The sequence below is a fragment of the Castanea sativa genome, chromosome 3 (assembly GCF_040712315.1).
Source record: "Castanea sativa cultivar Marrone di Chiusa Pesio chromosome 3, ASM4071231v1".
Taxonomy (NCBI): Eukaryota; Viridiplantae; Streptophyta; class Magnoliopsida; order Fagales; family Fagaceae; genus Castanea; species Castanea sativa.
In genome coordinates this window covers 54,212,032-54,230,278 of record NC_134015.1, presented here as the reverse complement: position 1 = coordinate 54,230,278, position 18,247 = coordinate 54,212,032, and the positions used below count along the sequence as shown (strand labels likewise).

Here is an 18,247-nt window from a genome sequence, read left to right as displayed (position 1 = left end):
ACCCACAGAATATGAATCAGGACTCAGAGACTTCATTTCTATAATGAAAATTTTATTTTTCTTCAATGTAAAGGTGTACATAATAGATATGATTATTTTTCCACATATTATATTATGCCACAAGAGAATATGAATGACTGGTAATTAGGCAGGACAAAAGTTGAAATATCCAATACACTATCAGCAAACCTTGTTTAAGGGAGACATTCCACTTTCTTCCTCTATTGTATTTAGAAGGTAGGGAAATAAATGTTGGAGGCACATCCCCCTTTTGGTAGCATAGGACATTTGATGAGTTGTGACCCAGAAGTGTCTACACAGATAAATCTGGCAAAGCTGGCTATTATCTGATGCATCAACATTTCATTCTATCCTAGGATCATACCTAGTTACTCCTTTTATAGCTTCACTTATGCTACTAAGCTATAAGAACTCTCATTTGGTTGGATCCCCGTAACATTTTTTCCCCCACTCAATGTTAAATGAAAATAAAAAACAAAGAAAAGGTTTACGAAAGTTAAGCTTGGACAACCAATTTTTTTGAGAATAAACGGCAGAATGCTTGGACAACCAATTTAAGTTACTAAGGAAATGAAGAGTTACCTGCACTTTCAGGAATTTGGAGGTCTATGAGTTTATCAAATTAGTTTATAAGTTTCATCAAATTAGTTTATAAGTTTCATATAGAAAAATTGATAACCACTTTAACATTTTCCTAATTAAAAATTGGTACCTTGGATTGAGCGTAAAGGCTGTTAGGATCACAGCTGGATGGGTATGAGCCATCATTGTAATTAGGCCAAAGCCATTGAATGCTGAAATCAGTTTTGGTTTTTCCTGTTGTTGGATAGCAACAACTTTGTTTTGTGTCACAGTATTATCCAGGCCACTGCATTAGAGATTTAGAGTGGCGAAATCAAGAAAAAAGTTCTGATGTTATGACAACATCAAATAAGAGTAATTAGTGTTCAAAAGGATGATCTCTCTCTTAAATAATTCCACTCAGTTGTTGTACAAGGTAGAAGAAATCGAAACTCTGTGAAACACAGCCAATTGCTAGGAATTGTACTAATAAAAGCTTGATGAAGATTGCACAATTGGGTTTCATACTTTCATCTCTGTGTGTGCATGTGCGTGTGCGCGTGTGAAAGAGAGGTGTGGAATTTGTTTTTGGACTTAGGGTGATAGTTTCATGATGTGAATGGCAGTATTTATAGGCAAAAACGTACGTGTGCACAAAATATTTGGTGCAGCATATGCTTACTGCTATTACTATAAAATTATCACCTGTGTTGTGTGAAACAAATGCACCTGACTAGCCTTTCACATTGGGAGTTTGGAACAAGTTTGGGACAATTATTGACTTATTTCCACAACTTCATTGGTTTTGTCTGTATTTTTGTGAAAAAAATAAATTTAATGAAATTATTATTTACTTATCATATTGAAACAACTAACTTTGATTACGTTCTTTTCCTTGCTACATAAAAAGTTACAAAAAACCAACCACAAAAAATAGCAACAAAAAGGCACTCAGGCCTGTAAAATGTCCTCATTGAGAGCAGGAAAAACTTCTGCCACATCATTTTCCTCTGCTTTGTGTTTAAAAGTTGACTTTAAAAGTAATTGATTTGCCTAAATTACAAAAGGCTTTATTGCATGTTTTGGAACCAATTTTTTATCTATACAAATCAACAAAAGGCTTTATTCCACTCTTTGGAACCAATTTTGTACAAATAGATTTCAAAGATGCACATTCTTGCATCATACATTTGCCTAAACCCAGAAGCTGGTACGGATCATTAACTTGCTAGATTTATATAATTCATTACTCATTGTTGATTATGACTTGTACAATTTGCTGTATGGAGACAATCCCCACATAGATTCTTCACCACCTTAATTTTTGTACCAGGGGGAGAGTTTAGAAGCCCAAAAGCAATAGCCAATTTCTCACTATGATATCTTAAGAGTAATTTCTTTGTCCTCATCTTCCATGTCTGCATGAAAAACTAAAGATATATCAGGAATATACCCAACCAACTTCAATTCCTTGACTAACTTGTCAAGTGCCCGGAGCAAATCTGTGGAAACAGATTGCACTCCCTCCCCAGAGAAGATTTCATGCACGACATTGTCCACCTCCATTGAACTACACCCAGTTACCTTCACCACCCCCTTGTCTTTCATCAGTTTCCTCAAATAATTCAAAACTTCCCATCTCCCAGCCCTTGCGCACAAGTTCGATAAGATCACAGTCTCCTCCATGAGAGTCATCCAGTTCAAAAATTCATCTAATCACTCACTTTGCCAATTCTACATTGCCATGGCTGCTACAAGCGAATACCAAGGTTTGCCAAAGTATGGGAGTGGGCTAAATTGGTAATCCATCGATGAACGTATAAGCCTCATCTAAGCGACCAGCTCAACTAAGCAAATCCACCATACATCCATAGTGCTTGATACCCGGAATAATCCCATACTTGTCACTCATGCTATAGAAATACTCACAACCTTCCCTTACTAAGCCAGCGTGGCTGCAAGCCTTTAAAAGACCCAAAAATGTAATCTCATCAGGTCGCACTCTTGCCCTCTTCATTTCTTCAAACAATGATATGGCTTTGGAACCATGCCCATGAGTTGCATATGCCATAACCATGGCTGACCAAGCCTGTGTATCTCTTACTGACATGTTTGCAAACTGCATCATGCCATCATCTAAGCTTCCACACTTCGCATACATATCTATAAGAGCAGTTTTGACCTTTACATATTTATCAAAACCATGCATCTTCACATACTCATGTTCCACCTCCCTAAGTCTAATGCTCCTAACAAAGCACAAGATGAAAGTATGCTAAGCAGTGTTACATCAGTAGGCTTGAGATCACTCGCTTGCAATTCACAAAACAATGAAAACACCTCATTGGGCCGACTACTTCGAGCATACCCTGTGATTACTGCATTATAACAAACAACACAATGCTCAGCTATCTTATCAAAGAGCCGCGTTCACATCATTGCACTCAGTATACATATTTATCAATGTGGGACATACATATATGTTATGGTTGAGACCAAGTTTGGTAGCGAGGCAATGCAATTGTTTACCTTCTTGCAATGCCTTAGAGCTTGCACACATGCCTTGAGAAGAGAAGGGAAGGTATAGTCATCAGGGACAATGCCAGAGCATAGGATATCAGAAAAGAGCAAAATGGCCTGAAGACCACAATGTCTGGTTGGAGAATTTGGTCGAACAGTTGGTGGGCATGGTCCTTAAAGGTGGCAGAAGAAGTGATGTCATTTTGGAGGTGGGTTTCGATGGTAAAGGCTTGGATTTGCTTGAGCTCTCTGAGAGAAGTGCAATGGGGTTAGAGAGACAGAGGGGGAGAGGTTATTATTGTGATGGGTTTTGGAGGAGAATAAGAAAATGGGCTGATTTGGAGAGCGTTTAGCTGCTGCCATATGTGTTGGTTGTGTTATGTTTGTGTGAGAGTGAGGTTGGGCTAGGAAAGACTCGTCAAGTTCACATGGTAATCCCGTCTTAGAGTTAGAGGGGCGGAGAAGTCGAAAAATAGAAAACGGTGAAAGGGCAAAAAGGTGGGAGGTCCTTCCCTTTTGTTTGATTAGAGTAGGAAAATGGAAGGATGAATAAAGTGAGTTTGTATTAATTTATGTATATATTCTTATTAAAAAGTATGTCTAATTAAAACCAAAAAAGTGATTAAAAAAAAAACTAATCACTTAAATTTATTAAAAAATAAAAATCATGTTCACTAAAAAATCATATCTAAAAAAAAAAAAACACAAAAGAAAGCAAGAAAAAAAAAAAAAAAAAAAGGGGCAGGCAACGCCTGCCTAGTAAAAAAAAAAAAAAAAAAGCAGGTAACGCCTGCCCAGTTAAAAAAAAAAAAAAAAAAAAAAAAGAAAGGAAGAAGAGGAGGCAGGCATGTCCAGAGGAAAAAAAGAAGAAGAAAAAAGGGTGAAGAAAAGCTAAGTGTGTCGCACATGTGCAATTGCATATGGGCATTTTCGTCTAAAAATGATGTCCAACTTTTTTTTTTAGTTTTCTCTCTATTTTGGTAGGCCCGGAAAGAAAATACATAAGTCCCACCATTTATTTTTCGTCATCTCCATCCAACCAAACACACTCCAAAAAAGTTTTTTTTTCCCCATTTTCTGTCCAAAGTTTTCAATTCATCTTATTTCACCTCCAAACAAACACACCCTTACTATTTGTGACTACAAGGATCTTATCTACAAAACCAACAGGGTCATTGATCATCTTCTTAGATAGCATTTACGGGTTTATGTTAGTTCCTTCACTTCCTTGCTTTCTCACGGGCACAGTGCAAGTGTACTTAAGATCGACCATTTCAATAGATGTATTCACAGTTTCAATTTCCATATCCTAAGGGCATTCACATCAGTTAGTGTATAATAGTAAAATATGTAAAATTTACACAATTTTTTCTAAAAATGACCCATATCAATTTATGTATAATTGTCTAAATTTACAAGTTTGCTGATCGTGTAAATTGTATATTTACACTAACACTATTTATTTTGTACTTAGTTATTTATTCTTTCATATCTCAAAAATGAAGGAAGAAAGTAACTGGTAGTTGTTGTGCAGGTAGAAAGTGAAACAATTAAAAAAATTAAGAAAAATTAATATTTTAATAAAATGTAGTGTAAAATAGATAATCTGAAGTAAGGTTTTTTTTTTTTTTTTTTTAGAGAGAAATCCCCAACGGGGTAAAGAGTATATTATTGCAGTCTTGAAAGATCAAGTTGGTAAACATCAAGAACATCAGGAGGAAGAGACTCCATCCAAACAAGAAAAGGACTTCTAATAGCCCTTCTAGCAAGTTTATGGGCAACACAGTTCCCTAAAAGGGTGTTTTAAAAAGTGTGCATGTAAAAAAAAATCTTATTCTAAAATAGACATGAATTTTTGTACAAGTTGATGCATATGCTCTTTATTATCTATCAAATTATATACCAAAGTCGGAAAAAGATAAATTAAACAAATAAGAAGAATATTGCATAAGACTTTAGTTTTATTTTTTGTTACAATGATTTGATCGTTACATTAATATGAGGTGGAATTTGAATAATAATTATCTTGATAAAGGAGATAATATGATATTACTTAAATACAAAACTCTTGGCGATAAAAATTTCATTTTAAATCTAATTCAAAATGAATATCATAATCTCCAATATAACTCTGTGCTTCTGCTAAGCTTTATACCGGTTCAAAAAGTAAGACTGTGTGCTTCAATTTTAAATTTTAAAAAATTACATCAGTGACCAAAACTACAATCAACCAAGGGTGCTAATTCACACAATTGGTTTAATTGAGGTGTTTATTATAACTTTCTTTAAATTTTAGGATGTAAATTATAGATTAAGGATTGTTAGTAATTAGCCAAAAGTCTTATAACTTAATTGATAAATTTCCATGACAAAGTATTTGGAGGTCGAAGGAAGAAAGGGTTCACTAAATGAAATAGACTAAATTACAAATTATAGTCTCTAACTTTGATACATTTTCAATTTAGTTCTTCACGTTTAATTTTTTTCTTTCATTTCAATGCTTGAACTTTCCTTATTTTTCCAAAAAAATACTAAGGCTGCGTTTGTTTCGACGGTAAACGGTTTCAGGAAATGGTTTTCCGCGTTTTCGGGTGTTTGGCAGGTGCTGAAAATATGGTCAAACGGAAAATATTTTCTGTTGACTGTAAAACTTAGGCCTCTGACCCGGAAATTCGTTTCCACTTGTATTTTACCTTCAATTGAATTCAGCCCTCATTTTCCCCTCGCGTTCTCGCTGCCTCAAGTCAAGCTCCAGAAACACAGCTCCAGTCAAGCAACAAACGCAGCCTCAAGCCGGTCCGATCTTCACCCCCGTCCGACGAGCACCGCCACACCCACCGCGAGATCGCGCCGTTGCACCCTGGCACTGCGATCTTGCGCAGTCGCACCCCAGCACCGATCGCGATAGCGCACCCCAGCATCGCGATCGCGCCGACGCACCCAGCCCTCGCGATCGCGCCGACGCACCCAGCCCTCGCGATCGCGCCGACGCACCCCAGCCCTCGCGATTGCGCCGTCGCACCCCAGGATCCTTGATCGCGCTGCCTTCGCGATCCTTGATCGCGCCTCCTCCTTCGCGATCGCGCCGCTTCTCTCGGATTTTAGGATTTTTTTTTTTTGGGTTTTGTTTTTTTTGTGATTTTACTGAGAAATGATGATAAATATTTGATTGGAAGTTGAGAAAATGTGAGCATCAAGTAAAAAATGTATTTTCTATAATATTTTCAAGATCATAACCAAACACCTGAAAATATTTTCCAAAGTATTTTTTAAAATGCCACCAAACACCTAAAAATATTTTCCTTTCCGGAAAATATTTTCTTTTCTTGAAAACATTTTCCGGAATTGCTTTACTGTCGAAACAAACGCACCCTAAGACCACAACTTTTGCCACAAGAAATTCTATTGCAGATTTTCTATGCACACATGAATGCATAAATACAACTCATACACTCTTCAAGATTGAACCCATGATCATTGGTAAAATTGTGAGCGATTCTCAAAATTAGGGGAAGGAGATATCATTTGGTCTAAAGACCATTGGAAAGATCCTAAGTAGATTCACAAAATTAGGTTTTATGTGAACTGTAGTATCATATTAACAAAGGATATATAAACCAAAAGAACAATTAGCATAAATTTTCTAAAAGATCCCATGATTACTGCTCTTCGAGCCTTTTATGGATTTTAAATTAAAAATAAAAAGTTCACCTTAAATGTATATATAAAAAATGACACTTTAAAGAGTCAAACGCCAAAAGAATAACAAAAAGGCAATCCTCTTTAATGGAAACCCTAAAAAGTGTATACTAGTTTTGGATCCTAAATACCTAACAAAGTAGAAGTCCAAGAATGACATACGAAATAAAACGAAGTGATCAGTTGATATCCATGATTGCCCAGATTTACAAATTCAACTGAGGATGTGGCAGAAAGACAACTTAAGGTCAATTTGGTAGGTCGAAAAAATGGAAAGATGGAAAAGACACCAGTTATGTAACATTTAGATTTAGTATAGAGAAATGTCACCAAAATGAGGTTAGGAAATTAGATAAAGGGCAAGTAAGGCAAAGGACGTTGACGGGGCTTTATACTTTTGATAATTAATAACTAGTCTTGTAAAAAAAAACATTAAATGATTAATTGCAATATTCTTTAAAACATAGAAGGAAATATAAAAGACGAATTGCACATATGTATTAGATGAACATAGGTAGTTTGTCGGTATGTTGAAAAACTTTGATATTGTTGAAAAGATCATTCTAGAGTTTTTGAGAATAATTGAAAACTTTCAATCCCACCATATTTTCTTCATAATTCTCCTATTTTAAAGAATGGGAATTAAAAAAAAGTGAAACTCTAATTAATTATTATAAGGATCATTAATTGTTTCTTTTTCCTATATTTAATAGGGCATTGTAAGAGAGTTGCTCATGCTTTGGCAATGACATTACAAGATGAGGACTAAAGAGGGATTCAAGGTTTGGCTTGAGGATTGTCTTCCTTTTATTCTATCCCTTTTAGGATCTGATTTCCATTATCAAATCTCAATAAATTGACTATAGTTTATACTAAAATTTATAAATAAATAAAAACTTATTTTGTAACTAATGAGACAATTTCAAAGGAGTTTTTTTAGAAGGAATTTGAAAGGAGTTTGCAACCCTTAAAATTTAAAAATAGTTTCTAAGTGCACAAAATTAGTTGATTAATTTATAACACGGAATTTTTTTGCTGTTACTTATTAAAGTAATGTTATTTTAAAAAATTAATTTTATTTTGGTTTATTTCATAAACTAATGTCATTTTGTGATGTTGTGTTTAGAATTAATATTTTAAATCCCAATATTTTGTATCTTGGGTCTATTTGGTAAGAAGATCTAAACGCAATTTTTTTTTTGTTTTTTGGAAACCATAATATAGTGTAATGGGTTCCACACTTGAATCTATTGTTTAGCTGATCCTTTCTAAATGCAGTTTTCATAAAATTATTTCCTATTTTCTCCAAGTGCACAATTGTACCCGGACCCAAAAACGAATATTGGGCTCAGGCCCAATGAGCCTTATACAATGAAATTTGTAGAGTATGGGTTGGAAATCTAGGCTCGGGATGTTGAAAGTTCGATTAACAGGTTAGAGTGCTACAATCTGTGCAAACAATGAACGAATATAACAAATAGATCTCCGAGGACGTAAGCCGAGGACGATTTGTATAAATATTCTCTTTTCTAGGCCAAAGTTTACAATTCTTAGTTCCTATTTTCTCTTAGCAGAAAGTGCCGATCTCCCTCTCTTTCCTCTCTTGTCTCCTTATATACTTCTTCTTCACTGGCTCCTCCACGTGTCATACAAATCTTCCCCTTAGATACTTGTCCCATCCGCCACCTTCTTGAAGTCTTCAAACAATAGCAGAAAGGCTAAATTCTACTGTTCAGAGTCATTTCCCCATTAATGCGGCCAGGGAGGTAGATGCAAGGTCTTTAATGTGGAGGTTGTAGCCTTTTCTTTAGATATTTCTCTCACGTCCTTACTTCTAGAGGGTGCTTGGATCACCCTCTTACCCATTAGCTTTTTCCAGAATTCTGCCTTTAACCTTCTTGGCAAGTCCCAGGGTCATCGCCGGGCCTGTCCAAGGAGACATTCATCCTCGGACAACTCCTCAGACCTCTGCAGTGCAAGCTGACTCGTGGGCTTAGAGGCCCCCCGACAAAAACAAACTGGTACCAACCGATCAGGCCCAAAACCCAATTGTTTATTCAATGGTTTTTACCCCCTACATTTTCCTTGTTGAAAATTGAATATTGGAAACGGCCAAGAGGATATTTTCAAGATACATAAAATGTTTTTAATGGCATAGCTGGTAATAAATTGAAAATAATGGACCCTATAGATTTGTCCAAACTCTTCCATCTCTTAAACTAAGAAGCTTACCTTTATCACAAATTTGAATTTATCATATATAAAAATTTAAAAAAAAGTACATTAGTTTCATTCCCACATTTCAATTTTGAAACTTATCGTTATCCCCAAAAAAAGTAATCTACACATTACTTTTTATAGAATAATCTTCTTTTTTTAAAATCTCAAAGTAGAAATGGTCTCCCAAAGGACCCAAGCTTTTTTTTTTTTGTTGAAAATTGTTCTTAAATGTAGGAGCCAAACACGTATAATGTAAAAAATTATTATTTGAAAACTAGTTTCACTTTCTCTTTCACATTCAATTTTTTGAAAATTATTTTCATACTTAAAAAAAAAAAAAAAATCCTCCTACCAAACAAACCCTTATTTATCATTCATATATTAAAAAAAGTAGATTTTCTTGATATGTTTAAATTAACCTTTTTTTAAAAAAATATTGAATGTTTAGGGCTAAAAAATTATCTTTTCTTTTATGGGAACTTTAGGCATTATCTTAGAATTTTTTAAAATTTTTTTACAATTCATGAAAAACTCATTGTATGGTTACCAGTGAATTGAGCATGCAAATTGCTCATCATGTATTATTCCCTTTTGATAAGAAAAAGAATGCAGAAGTAGCTTATTGAACTACTCCATTAATATGCTTAGTTTTTACTTCACAATTTAAATTTTGTTATTATGGTACAATTGATTTTGATAAAATTTTTCTTTTATTTTAAAAAAAAAGTCACTAAAATTGATTCCATTATAAAAATCAATTGAAAAGGAACAACATAATAATGTATTATTAATAAGTTTTTCAATGAAATTTGTATTTAAATTAATGATAATAAGTTTAGAAATTCTTTTTAAAAAATTATGTTGGGATAACATTCCCTCCCATTAAATCCTTCAATTTCCTCCAATTTTTAGTCATATGCAAGACATTTGACATTTATTTAATTAGAATTTTAAAGATTCACTTGGCCGATAACTATTGATGTAAAATAAATTCACCACTCATTACAATTGATTTTTATGTAATAATGTAATCAGTGGCATAAAATATATTTATTTATGCCATATTAATAATTTACTTTTGAGTCGCCACTTCATAAGCTTTATAGTTTTGTGATCTTTACTAATTTCCTTACGAAAAGAACCGAAGTTCAAATTCCCATTTTTCAATTTTGGTAAAAATTCAATTATTTAAGAAAGAAATTACTTTTATTTTTTAAAGGGAAACAAAAAAAATTTACCTTTTACGTCCCATGCTATGAAAGACCCAAAGCCCAGAATCAAAGCATAAAAATGAGTTTTCGTTCAGTCTCCATCGACTATCTGAGGCACGGAAGAGCCCAATGTAGAATGCTCTAATATAAACTATGGCCCAAAAAAAAAAAAAACCAAAGCTTCGGTTTTTTATCTTTTTGGGTCGTCGAAAAAGGCCCAGCTAGACTTATAACATAAACACCTAAGAGAGCGAAATTCCAGCCATTGGCATTTCTCGGAGTTCCAACATATAAAAAAAGAATTCATGAAGGGATTAGCTTTAATGTTGTCCATCTTCATTTTGGGTTTGAAGGAAGGAAGGAATTCATGAAGGGACTTTTAAGCTCTTTCACTGTAAGTCATATGAAACTTTTGAAAAGGCTTTTGTTACTGTTGTATAAAGGAATGGAATGGGCATATTCTATTTTGTTTTTGTAGAGGGGTTGGTGGTGTTGGAGGTTATTCAAGCATAAAGAAGGTTGAAGGGATCAAGCATGCCACTTAAAAGAAAGAGTCCACTAAGCAATAGAAGGTTTTTTTCCAAAGTCAAATTCATCACGCCATTACCAACATACCTACCATGCCTTGTAACATCCAAAGAGAGAGCACAATATTAAAGTGTACTTAAAAAAGAAAAAAAAGAAGCATGATTAAGGAAGAACAATGATTACAGATATTCCAACTTGTCCCCCTCACCACGCAGATTATTCTCTTTTTTTTTTTTTTTTTTTCTTTTCTTGCCTCACATGCTTTGCCACGTGCCCGACGACGCAATTGTCACCGGTTGAATACAGACACGTTGGCCGTCTAACAAGCTAGCTTCTGAGAAGTCAAGACAACCCCATGCAGATAAACAGTACGACAAACTTGACATATCATAAGGGTATTGGAAAATTTTCATTGGCTTAGTTGAATATTAGTTCAATTCAATTTTGTTTTCTGTGATGATACGAGAAATGAATAAAAGATAAATAAAAGGAAGAGTGTTGGTCGACAATGTGTCAATAGTTGGTGTACAAGACAGGCAGAATCTTATCGTATCATAACCTTGCTAAAGAATGTAAAATGGTGTCGGTAATCTTATCGCTCTCTCAGGTGTTTGTGTTATAGTCTAGCTGGACCTTTTTCGACGACCCAAAAAGATAAAAACGCTAAACTTTGGTTTTTTTTTTTTTCTCTTTTGAGCCAGAGTTTATATTGGAGCATTCCACATTGGGCTCTTCCAACGGGCTTTTTTGCTAAATTTGGTGTGAATTCAATAAATTCTTCATTTGTGAAGTACACTGTGGAGCCAGTGAATTTGGGGGTAACTTTTCTCTCTTTTTCTCAGTTTGTTTACCGAGAAAATGAATGAAAAAAATATCATGCTTATGTGGAAGCTTGGTGGTTTATGTCTATATATATGCCTTTGATTTCAAAAAGAGCAACAATTTTACCCTAGAAAAAAAATTCAAGGAAAATTAAAGAGGAACAAATATAAAACGAGAATTAAAACTTTGAATCGTTTGTTATTGAAGAGTCCATCTCTGATTGTAGCGTTCTATTGGAATAAATGTGTTCTTCTTGTGAATCTTGTAGTTTCAGTAGAGTGCGAAATCAAAAAAACCTGGGAAGGCTACCATATAGAATGCCTCACAAAGATTCAGGCTTTGACTCATTTTTGGGGTTATAATATGTATTTCTTTCAAAGAGAGCATTTATGAGGTATAAGTCTGCTGCAGAAGAAGTGTAATAATGTGTTTCTCATTATTCTAGTAGTGTTATTGTTGCTTCTCTCTATATTTGTTTTGAGTTCAAATATTGCTCTGTTGTGCTGTGCTCTCATTTGCTTACACGGTGCAGTCAGTGCTCTTCAAGATCTATACAGGTCCCTGAACAACCCACCAGTGCTGAAGAGATGTAGAGTCACGAACAGGAGTGTCATGTTCTGATTCATCTGTTATACACCTGTAATCCACTTAGCTAACCTATTTTTTCTACTGACAATGCCGCATTGCCATAAAAGCCCAAAACCTTACCCTTCTATGGTCTCTACTAATTTTATGCAGTAAAATTCAAGGACTAAACCTCACTGGGTGGATTGGAGGCCAGCTTAATAACCTGCATCATTTGAAGCACCTGTAACTGAAACTACCTTGTTACATTTAGCTCTTATTGAAATAGTACCTGTACTGTTTATTTAATTCTTTGTTCTGGTTTCTTCTCTAGGGATGTCAGCTTCAATAACAATCAGGGTGAAACTGTTTAGTAACAGTTTCTTCTTCCCAGGTTAAACCGTCAAATTGGTCTTCTTTCTTGTAGTAGTTCATTTGAAGAGTTCATTGCGCAATTTAAGTTTTAAGCATTGGGCTGTTAAAAAAGTAGATATGCTACGCCATTTACTGTTTACACAGACGAGGAATTGGGTATAAGTCTGATGCTGGAAATACCCCATTATGTCCATTTGATTGTTCTTGTTGTTTTTGAGGATACATACAAAAATCTGTTGGGTGTGGTTGCTTCCTTTGATCCAGTGAATCAGATTTTCATGTAGTCTTGTAACTTTTCATTTGCTTTTTTGTTGTTATAAATTTGAGGGTATTGGAGCACAGCTTTCTTTTTCCTTGTACACTAGAACTAGATTACATTATTATTTTTATCTAATTCGATCAATTTTGTGCTTATGATTAAGCATGTTTCTCAAAGTATGACTTCTTTGAATCCAAGATATGGATCTTTGTAAGATTTGAGGAAGAATTCGACGCAGTTAGAGCCATGTAGTCTATCTGTTAGTCAAACTAATTCTCTTACACATTTAAAGTAGAATATTATATAATTATTACATTTTTACAGTCCTGAATTCATGGTGATATTATAGATATAAATATGGATTTTTCATACAACTCCATTGGTTCTTATAGTTTCATTTACTTGAGTGAATTGTGTGATGCACTCACTTTATTGCTTAGCATCCGAAAGCCTTTTTTACGTTCTTGTGAAGTTGATCTTGGGGATGTCTTGTGACAACTAGTATATGCACTGTTGCACATTTGGCTGATACATGGCTCAATATCATAAAATTTTTCTATTTATATCTTTGCCTGATACAGGGTAGCAGAATGGATACTTTTTATTTAAATTTATAATGTCTTATTGCCTTTATAATGATGGTTCTGATCTCTTTTGTGAACAATTGCATAATTAAAGTTATTTTGGAGGATGTTGTGCAATTTTTGTAGTTGAAACTAGGGATGTTATCATGACAAAAGTTGCAGTTGACTGATACAGAGTTTTATATATTAGCATTAACTCAAAAATTGAAGCTGATTTTTACTTCATTACTATGTATATCAGAAATTTTGATCTCCTTTGTACAAAAAAAAAAAAAAGGTCTTAGGCACCAGTTATGAATTACCTAGCTTGAGTTTCTGAATCAACCCTAGGCTTGTTGTATTTAAATTCCTTTTGTTGAATCTGGTCATTTTCTTTTGTTGTGTCAGTATTTGTAAATCACAACCATTGCTGCACTCTCCCTATTGCCATAATTTGAACTCCTTCAATATCATACTCATTTCGGAAATGCAAAAACTGCGTAGATACATGTCCATTTTCTACTAGCTTTTATGGTCTCGACTAATTTTATGCTGTAAAACCTTACCCTTCTACGGTCTCTACTAATTTTATGCTGTAAAATTCAAGGACTAAACCTCACTGGGTGGATTGGAGGCCAGCTTAATAACCTGTATCATTTGAAGCACCTGTAACTGAAACTGCCTTGTTATATTTAGCTCTTATTGAAATAGTACTTGTACTGTTTATTTAATTCTTCATTCTGGTTTCTTCTTTAGGGATGTCAGCTTCAATAACATTCAGGGTGAAACTGTTTAGTGACAGGAAGGGCAACTGTTATTTGTTTATATAGTAACATTCTGGTTTCTTCTTTATCCTGTCTTAAGCGTTATATTTGTTTATATAGTAACAGGAAGGGCAACTGTTTCTTCTTCCCAGGTTAATACAGATATAAATATGGATTTTTCATATAACTCCATTGATCCTTATAGTTTCATTTACTTGAGTGAATTGTGGTATGCACTCACTTTATTGCTTAGCATCCAAAAGCCTTTTTTACATTCTTGTGAAGTTGATCTTGGGGATGTCTCACGACAGCTAATATATGCACTATTGTACATTTGGTTGATAAAGGGTTCAATATCATAAACTTTTTCTAGTTACATCTTTGCCTGATACAGGGGTTCCAATTTGCAGAATGGATTCTTTTTATTTAAATTTTTAATGTCTTATTGCCTGTATAATGAAGGTTCTGATCTCCTCTGTGAACAATTGCATAATTAAAGTTATTTTGGAGGATGTTGTGCAATTTTTGTATTTGAAACTAGGGATGTTATTGTGACAAAAGTTGCAGTTGTCTGATACAGAATTTTATATATTAGCATTAACTGAAAAATTGAAGCTGATTTTTATTTCAGTACTGCGTACATCAGAAATTTTGATCTCCTTTGTCCAAAAAAAGAAAAAACAAAGGTCTTTAGGCACCATTTATGAATTACCTGGCCTGAGTTTCTGAATCAACCCTAGGCTTGTGGTATTTAAATTCCTTTTGTTGAATCTGATCATTTTCTTTTGTTGTATCAGTATATGTAAATAACAACCATTGCTGCACTCTCCCCATTGCCATAATTTGAACTCCTTCAATATCATGCTCATTTGGGAAATGGGAAAAACTATGTAGATACATGTCCATTTTCTACTAGCTTTTACATTTTAGCTTTTAGTTTTTCTTGTTGAAGTACAGCCTTTTCATTTACCTTAATTTTTTTTCTTACTTTTTCATAGCACAAATATACTTCATTCCACTTTCTAGCAATAAGCCAAATAAGCTTATATACGTTTACAAATGAATTACACTCCGCCTTCATCTAAACCATCTAGGGGTCTATTCATTTTTAATATAATGTTTCCAGTGAATGTAGTTGGAGCTCTCTTGTCAAGGAAATGCTCTATAATTTGTGTCATAACCAACTCCAGTAAGGTCCTGTATTATCAGGCAGTCTTGCTATGAGTTCCCTTGAACCAAGCGTGTGAAATCTTCCCATCATGGGCATGTTTGCATGTACCCAAGATCAAAGGGAAATGTTTGAATATCTTCCTACTGTTTCATTCAAGGCCGGAGTGTCAAAATATGCTCTTTTTATTATTGGTTTATTTTGTGAGTTGAACAGGCTTAATGGTAAAAACACGCTAAAAAATCTAGTTGCCATTCTTTATTATTGCTTTCACTGACTTTTAGGTTTCTCAATAGCTGTTCTTTGCTGCACTTTGCAACTTATATTGATCCTGATTGCTTGCTTAAACATCTCTTTCACCAGGAACATTCAAGATAATTCTTTCAGTGGCATTATACCAAGCATCGGCCAATCTACTAGATTATAAACCTCGTATCATATTCACCATATAAACATGAACCACGTCCTGCCAAAAGTGTTGGTATAAGCACACAATGACATAATACATCAGCATTCTCAATTAAATAGCCCATACGCACGTATTCAGGCATTGCGTACCCATGTTTTCCATGAATATGAAAAACTTGTACATGCAATTGACCTTCGGGAATTGACATGGAGAGTGAGAAATCAATCAATTTGACAACATTGTTCTCATCCAATATAATGTTACCCGGCTGAATATATATATGTGTGGATAACAGGCCTGAAAATGCAGTGTAGTGATATGCAACTGCATTAGCTATGTCCATTGCAATCCTTAATTTGCATTTCAATGGAAATGGGAGTTAGGTCCCTTAGTCGATGGGATACAAATACATTTGGAGAGAATGATGTCCCTTACAAATTCATACACTCGAATCGGATTTTGGGTCTCTAAGCAACATCCTAAGAGTTTTAGAACATTTTGGTGGACACTCATTTGTGATCTAATGACAATGTCTTTGATCATCTATCCAAGTATAGCCCATGATCTTTTGCCATACTTTTTAACTGAAAATAAGTGATCTTCCAAAGAACCCTTGTAAAATTGAAAACCATCTGCATCCAAAAAATTTGAAGTGGGTCACAGTTGTATGTTGCTCTTCTGAGCTCTTCAGCAGAGAAGAAGACATGAATAAGATTTCTTTCTCCATTGCAAAAGGCAATTAACTCCTCTAATAACATTCTTCGATTCTTCATAAATGGTGTCTCTGTCTCCTCTTTGGCTTCCCTCCTCATTTCAAACATGAAATCCTCTTCTTCATCAAATCCTTAGGTTAAATATTGGAATATTAATATACACGCAAGATATGATAAGATAAGACATGAAGAAGCTGTAATCAGGCTTTACATAAAGATATTTGGAGATCACTAACCAATCTTTGCTTACAGATCAATCTACACGCACAATTTAGAGTTTGAAACTAGTAGTACTCTTCCACCATGTAAATCATGAATTGTAAGTATTTGAAATAAATTATCTACCTAAGTACATGATAAGAAATCAAAAGGCTTTTATTGATGACCCAGGCTGGCTGTTCTTATCACTAATGATTCGCATATCATATGAGCAATTGGGTAGTGAGAGTGCTATCATATCATTTTTTGCGCAAAAGGTTATCAAAAAGCCTACGTCCAGGGGCAGTAGTTCTCAAATTAACAATAAGAACTAGAAAAGATTAAACAAAGATATAATAATTCGAAAAAAAAATTGAAGTTAAAATATGAACCTAGATCCACATTAAACAATATCAATTAAAATTCAGCATATAAGTAGACACACGAATCCTAAAATAGCATGATCTTGATCCCGCTCTAACCATTCAACGGCATGTAATGAATTAGAAGTAGAATCTCAACTACTATACCTACCGTAAGTTCTGTGAACCTTATCCCATTTTTATGACACATCGACATATCGGTTCCTCATTGCAAAGGTAGGATACGCGATACTTAAACTCCCTAAAAGCAGTTTTAAACTCTAAACTAGCATGAGCTTGGGAGTACGCAGAGCCTCTTAAAAAGAGATGAAGGTGTTGCCACTTGATTATAGGTCTAGGAAACAAAACATGACTCCATGAATGTCTTTCAACCAAACTCGGTTCGAAGTTAGGGTATAGGTTGGGAAAAGGTTAGGCACCCCAAGTTTGCCCAGCCGTAGCTGGCCTTCATATATCGTTAATCAAACTGGATGAAATATAAATTATCCTAAAGACTCAAGCAAATATGCATCTATATCTAAAGCCCAAAGAGCAGTCAACGTGTCCTATGAAGCAAACAAAGAAAAATACAACAAGATAAATATACAAGTGACTATAGAAACATGTGAAGAGATATACAAATAAAGAGACAAACAACTTGTGGCATCAAGCTCAAATCATCAACATATAGGTGGGGATGGACCCAGGTGGGGGCTTGGGCCCCCCTAGCCCTTTTTTTTTTTTTTTACTTATGATATTTTTTTTTTATTTTTTGTTGTTGGCCCCCTTTTCCAAAATCTTAAGCCCTCCTCCTCCCCAATTAGCCTAACCAACCTAGCACAATTAGCAGCTATTCAACCAAAAAATTTAACAAAAACAATAAAAGCATTCACAATGGTGATTGTATTTTAGTTATAAAAAAAATTTACCACCAAAGAACCAAAATAAAAGACAATATTTTATTAAGATTATCTCTCTTCCTTCAATTAAAAAACTCGAATTCTCTCTCTTCCCTTATTATTTTAATGAGTTGTTTATATTATTTTAAATGAAGTGGTAAAAAAATAGAACATTGATGTTGGGTGTATTGTAAAGTGAGGTAGTAAAAATAAATAAAGTATTGTGAATAACTTCAACCAAAAAAAAAAAAAAAAATCCTAGCTAGCCTAGTATTAAAAAATCCTAAGTTCTTTTTTTTTTTTTTTTGGTCTTTGTTAATAGATAATTGCATATAAATGTATGAAAAAACAATGATTTTGTGTATTTATAATTTGTTAATATGGATGCCTA

At 34.2% G+C, this 18,247-nt stretch overlaps 2 pseudogenes; both read right to left on the bottom strand.

The window, feature by feature from the left end:
• Positions 1-1,571: 1,571 nt before the first annotated feature.
• LOC142629570 (pentatricopeptide repeat-containing protein At2g02980, chloroplastic-like) lies at positions 1,572-3,550 on the bottom strand (annotated as a pseudogene).
• Positions 3,551-15,691: 12,141 nt separating this feature from the next.
• On the bottom strand, positions 15,692-16,519 carry LOC142629178 (non-functional pseudokinase ZRK2-like; annotated as a pseudogene).
• Positions 16,520-18,247: the final 1,728 nt, after the last annotated feature.